The following is a 6,531-nucleotide window of genomic DNA, read 5'->3' on the forward strand; positions in this document are numbered from 1 at the left end:
GCGAGGGTGAAATGTGAAATGTTTTTGTTTGGTTTTTTTTGCCGCCCACTATTCCCTTTGCTGTACGCCGAGTTTGACAATGGTGCGACGTAACTGCAGCGTGGAGGTGTGTGAGTGACGTTGAAATGAACGTGCCATTAAGACGCATTGTTTTGTTGTTGTATTGTACTGTACGTGTACGGCGACACGCACGATGATGTACCATTCGACTCTGATGTTTGATAGCCGTGTCTGACTGATTGCGTACGACGCACGCACACCGATGTCGTCATTCAAGATGCACGCTAGACGACGACGGCGGCGGCGGCGGTCGTTTGTTTGGCGAATGTCTGTACACGTGTTTGTCTGTGTCCATCCGGTATGTATTTGTTTGTTTGAAAGTGTTTTGTGTGTCGGTGACGTGGTCCGATCCGTCGCCCCCTGAGTAACTGTCGATCGGCGCGATAGACCGGCGTCACGCAACTGAACCGAAGTCTTGGGCACACCCGTCATACTGTTGTACACCGTCGCGCTGAGAACGGTAACGAAAGGTTGACTTTGATCGGTCGAATGTCTGGGCAGAACGTGAGGAATGAGGCAAGAGTGCAAGGAGGGGGGGCAAAAGAGAGAGGAAGGGAAAAAGGGGAGGAAACGCATTCGTAGAGCAACGGAACGTTCCCGTGTCGGAGGCGTATTGGAGCCGCACTGAAATGCGTTTAACGGCGGCGCGGCTGCAAGTGTCTGCCGTGGTGAACGTTACCTTTGACGGCTGCATTGGGCTTTGCCTTTGCTTTTGCTTTCGCTTTCGCGTTCGCTTTCGCTTTCCCGGATGTACGTAACGTTTGTTGATATGGTTCTGAGGAAGAGTGTATGACAGTGCCGTGCCGTCCATGTTCGTGTGCCCTCCCATTGTGTGTATGCTATTGTCTGTGTACTTGAATGATGTATGTAGGTGTTAGTGGACATGTTTTACCAGTGGGGGGAAATGGATCGTCGATAGTTGCCGTCACTCTGTCACGGTCGAGATGACGCACCCTCCGTACAGAAAGGTGTCGGGAAAGTGTGTGTGTGCGTCCGTGAATTGGCAGTGTTTGGAGGTGGGCGTGCCCTGCATGTGGCCCGGAAAAGGCTGTTCGTTAGGCGGTAGTGTTGTGTGGACAGGGGAGGGGCATGCGTAACGCTGCTGGCATGGCATTTCGGGAGATGGGAGGGGGCAAACGAGGAAACGAGGAGCGGCGGCCAAAGACGGGACGGGGAGGGGCGCGGTGTGGGTGGCTTGCGCCTGTGCTCGGCGTTGTGGTTTGTGCAAAAGAGGAGGAGAAAAACAATGTGAGTTGCCAGGGAGGGGAGCGGTGTTGTGTTGTGGTTGTCGTGGTGTAGCCGCAGACGCGGCTGTCAGTGAACGTGGCGAGACGGACGGATGCGCGGAGGGGCGGGGGCGGCGCATTTCGCCGGTGCCGTGCCGTGCCGTGCCATGCCTGAAAGCCGCGTGGTCGCTGTGTTGTTGGTGGCGTGGGGGCGAGGAGAGTACCGTACGGGTGTGCTTGTGCGCCGGAAATGGCACACTGCGCCCGCCCGTCTTGGAGGCTGATGGCTGTGGTGTGGAAATGGGGCGCGGTGATGTTGAAGAACAGAAAAGAAACCAAGAAAACGGAAGGCGTGATGCGGCGGTGGTGGTGAGAGCGGGAAAAACAAAACAAAAAAAAAAAAAAAACAACAAGAAACAAAAAAGAAAACAAAAAGTCTATCAATATTAAAATGTAAATGGAAATGGAAATGGACCCAGGTATAACCTCCCTGCACAAATAGCAGAGAGTCCGATGATAATAAAAATGTGCCAGAATGTTAACGTCCCTACAAAACAAACCCAACGATAATATTAATGAAAGAGTGAACCGTATGTAACATTGCAACAGACATAATGAAACCTGATAAATTGTATAAGGGCAGCAGCGTTGACCTTTGGCCCTGTATTCAGAATAAAAAGAGCCAAAGATCGTTACCCCAATGAAAAAGACACTGAAACACGTATGTAACATAGTAGCGATGGCGAGACATTGTAGCATCTGTGACCAGAGAGTTTGCGCTGGACTGCGCGAGTGTTGCGAGCGGTTCTCAGTCAGTCAGTCTGTCAGTAGTCGTTGCGAGTCCGTAGCTCTGTGTAGTTGAGGGCTGTACTCTGTCAGTAGTCGTCGCGTGCAGTACGCTAATAGTCGTCATGCAGAGCGGTCGGTCAGTAGTAGCAGCCGAGTGCGGTTGTGTGATGTAGGCGGTCGGCAACACTGGTCAAGATGGTGAATAAGGTATACTGTTAATTAATATAATCATTAGATAATGAAAAATTGTAATTATTCTCCAACAAGTTCCCCAATAATAATCTTTATTTCAAAAGCATTTTTCAAACATTTAATTTTTTATTGAACTAAAGAGTTCGTTGCACTTCACATTTCATTCCACGTCTTTGAAGAAAAATGTCACTAAAATCACAAAAAAAGAGAATATTATTATTTGCAATGCAGTTCCTCCAAGCGCTGCGCAACAACCAGAGCAGAAATGTGACATCCATTTATTCGGAGGTAAGACTTTAATTCTGATTGTTTTGCACAGGGCCAAAGACCGATATTTCGGTTTAATTGAAGTTTCTTGTCACTGAACGGACTTTTGTAAATGTTGTGTGAAGACTTTATATTTGAGTCAGATTGCGAATTTCACATTTTTGTTGCCATTTTCAATACCTCTCATTGTGGGCGAGGTTACAATTAGCGCAATGTCCATTAGCATCCGTAAATAACATTGTCCATTATTTTAAATTTTGCTGGGAGGTTACAACACACACACAAAAAAAAAACAAAAAAATTGCATTTATATCCGCTCCTCAATTGTAGATACCCCTTACACAGCTGTGTGCAATGAATGAGTGCTGGCTGGTAATTAATTGCACTCCTTGGAGGGAAATGCCATAGGAAGTAGTCTTTAAAAAGTGAATGTTTTTCGTTAAGAGACAAAAGTTACTTTAGAAAAAAAGTAATAGTGGGGCTTTTGTTGTTGAACAAAAGAAGTACAATGAACATACGTTATCAGATTTGCGCAATGCAGCGTCACACCACCTTTTTGATTATAACACAATATACTATACATCGTCCCGAACCGTGACCAGAGTCGCGAGACGAGCAGAGCACGCCGCCGACGCCCGCTCAGTACAACCGTCCACCCGCTACTACTGTCGACCGACTACTACCTCTCCCGACTCGCGCTACAATATATATAACAACTGTTCCTGGCGACCCGGTGCGTGCCACTACTGTCGTCTGGCGCGGTCCAAGCGCCGACTAGCAGCGATAAAGAACTCTCTGGTCAGACAGAGATGCTGTCATGCCTCGCCATCGCTCTGGTAATGAATACATACGTGTTGCAGCGTGCGTACCACCGGAACACGCAGTGGCGGAGCCAAAGACTGTGTTGTCGAGGTCGAGTGCGAGTGGGAAGAGAGGCAGCGTCGGCACGGAGATGCAAGCGAGCGCGAGACGCACGGGGGCTGCGGCGTGGCGCGTTTGCGGTCGGCGCCTTTGGTGGCAACGGCCGGGACAAGCAGCGGTGTATGGTGTGGTGCGGGGCGGACAGGGGCGGCGGTGGACGGGGAGGAGGCGGCGCGACGACGGCATGGGGGCGAAAACGGGACGGGGGACGGCGGATGTTGAGAGGCGTCACGCGCGGACAGGACACAGACACAGAGACACACAGATTGGAAAGGGAGGGTGCGCGGTAGTAGTTGGGAATGTGCGTACCGTGCGGGATGGGAGTGGGCGAGGAACACGGTCGTGGCCCCTGTTTTGGGTGCGTGTGATGACGTCGGTGTGTTGTGGGAAGGGAAGGTGCTGTGGCGGCGGCGCGTAATGGGCGTAGGCCGAAAAGAGAAAGGAACGTGGGCAGTGTGTTGGCAAGCGTCGGTTCGACTGCGACGTTGATGGGCAGGGCAGGGCAAGGTTAATGGTGGTAGGAGTAGGCGTGTGGGCGCAAAAAATCTGCCGCTGCAGGCGGTGCCGTAACCGCCATGGCGGGAAGGAGAGAGGGCCAAAGAAAGAAAGAAAGAAAGAAAGAAAGAAGAAAACAAAAAAAAAAAAAAAAAAAAAGGAGGGGGGGGGGGCGAAAGTGGAGAGGCGGTGGTGTGAGAAGGGCGGGGGCGGAAGGAAGGCAGGAAGGACAAGAGGCGAGGCGACGGCTTGCTTTGTGTATCGGTCGGTCTCTGGCTATGCTTCGTTTTCTGCAGCAGGGTCGGTGCGCGGCGTGGCTCGCGGCAGTGGGAACGCCTGGTGGCTGGACGGCCAGCAATGCGGTTGGATGGGCGGCCACAGCACCGCACCTGTGCCCGAGGAGGAGACGCTGGCGGCGGGCCCTGAGGTGAGGCCGGCTCGGCTGGGGCTGTGGATGTGTAGGTGTGCGCCGCTGCTGCAACAACGAGTAAAACGCGAGAAGGAGGGATGGCGGTAGAGAGAAAAAAAAAAAAAAAAAGGTCGTGTTGTGTTGATGCGCAGGCAGACGCGTACAGAGGGACGAGCCCGGTCTGCAGCAGGGTGTGGCCGTGCCGAGTGCAGAGCAGCGGCGGCTCGGTTCGGTTCGGCCCGGCCCGGCCCGGCGGGCCGCGCTGTTGTCGCGGACGTGAGCGCCCCCTGGCGGGTGGCCGGAGGCGGCGCGGCGTGTTGGACGTGTGGCTGGTGGCAGTGCACAATTTGCGAGTGGCTGGCGGTGTGGTGTGGCGGTTGGCGCGTCGGGCGGCGGAGAGGTATGTGTTGCGGGCGCCCTTTGCTGCGCTGCGTCGTTGCGTGTGCCGTACAGGGCGGGCGCTTGTCGACTGTGTGGGCGGTGTGGCGAATTGGCGTGAAACGGCTGCCGAGAGGTGTGTGGTAGCGAGCCGGTCGGTGGTGTCAGTGCGAAGGGGAATGTGCGTGCGTTTGGCGGTTTCGGTGTGCTTTTTGCGGCGTGAGAGTGGGAATTAGTGGGGCCGGCTGTTGTGTTGGTTCCTTGTGTCTTGTGTCGCGTAGCTTGATGGCAACGTGGAAGGACGCCGGTTTCGTTTCGAGCCTTGCGTGTGGTTGTCGACGTTGACTGGTTGGCGTGTGCCGATGCACGTGCATGTGTGGGTCGCGAGTGCGTTTTTGGCTGGCTGTGTGTGTGTGTGTGTTTTGGGGGGGAAGGGGGAGGCGGTGGTGAAAGTGCAGTCGTTGCCACGGGCGTCGTCGGGTGGGGCTGGGGCTGTGCGTCGTGGCGGAAAGGTGGTAGGTTGCGGGAAGCGAGCCCGTCGTTGACGGTGTCGCGTGAGTTGTGAATCGAGTGGGGCGCGGGGCGCGGGACAGGAGCAGCGTGCCGCTGCGTCGTGGTCGTCAGCAGAGGCTGTGCGTGTGCTTGTCCTTTTTGTGGGCGGTTCGTGCGAGGCGTTTTTGTTTTGTGTTGCCCTAGTTGTTAGTTTATTTTGTTTGTGTTTGTTATTTTGAGACGACGACTGGTTGGTGGCGTGCGCGCGAAGTGGCGGTGTGCGCTTCCCGTGTCGTTTGTGTTGTTTGGTTTTTTTGTTTTTGTGTGTTTTTTTTTTTTTTTTTTTTTTGCACTGGGCCCCGGTGGGTGGGTGCGTGTGTGTCGATTGCCGGCTGGCGAAAGGTGCGCCATCGGCGGGGTGGGTCGCCGGCACAAGTAGAGGCGGCGGCGTTGTTGCTGTTGCTGTTGTTGTGTGGTGTTTGTTTTGTTCGGCTGTGTCGGCGAGCTGTGTTGCGGTGCGTGTGAATGGTGGTGCAAAAGTGCTGGCGTTGGGGCTGCGACTGCGACGGCGGCGAGCCGCGGGCGCGCCATTGATAGTGATGTTGTGAACAGCGGCTGTGTACGGTAGTGGTGTTGTTGTAGCACGACGTGCATCCGGGCCGGCGCGGAAAGCGCAGTTGCGGGCGGTTGCCCTTCGGTGCCAGCCATGTCGCGTGAGCGGCGGGTTGCTCTGGTGTCGACACGTGGTGCTCTGGGTTGTTGTGTGGTGCCCTTTGGCCGGTGGGGGTGGTTCGCGTGTGTCTCGTTCGCGCTCGGTGTCTGGTCGTGGTCGTGCTGCTCCCCCGTCTGTCGGCGGTTTCCGACGTCGTCTGTACGTTTTTGTTCGTTTGCGGCGTGCCTGCCGACGTCGTCCCGTCGCGACCTTTCAACCGAAAGTGTGGCGCCCGAAGGTGAACGAACGTAACCCTGACCTCGGCGCTTTACGCTGAGCCGAGCGAACCGAACCGAACCGAACCGAACCTAACCTGTGGTGTGGCGAGGTGAGCTCAGCCTGTGAGCCCCTAACGTCTACGTAAGGTAAGCTGTCCGGCTCACGCCTCACGTTTGAACGCTTTTTTAACCTACGTTTGACGCTTCTTAACCTAGCACTGACCCCTTAACCTAACGTGTAACCTAACCTAACCTAACCTAACCTAACCTAACCTAACCTAACCCAACCTAACCTAACCTCTGACGCCTGACGTGTTTGAATGCTTAACCTAAGTTTGACGCTTAACCTAACCCAAGTCCCCTTAACCTAAC

Source organism: Schistocerca americana, chromosome 8, assembly GCF_021461395.2.
Source record: "Schistocerca americana isolate TAMUIC-IGC-003095 chromosome 8, iqSchAmer2.1, whole genome shotgun sequence".
Taxonomy (NCBI): Eukaryota; Metazoa; Arthropoda; class Insecta; order Orthoptera; family Acrididae; genus Schistocerca; species Schistocerca americana.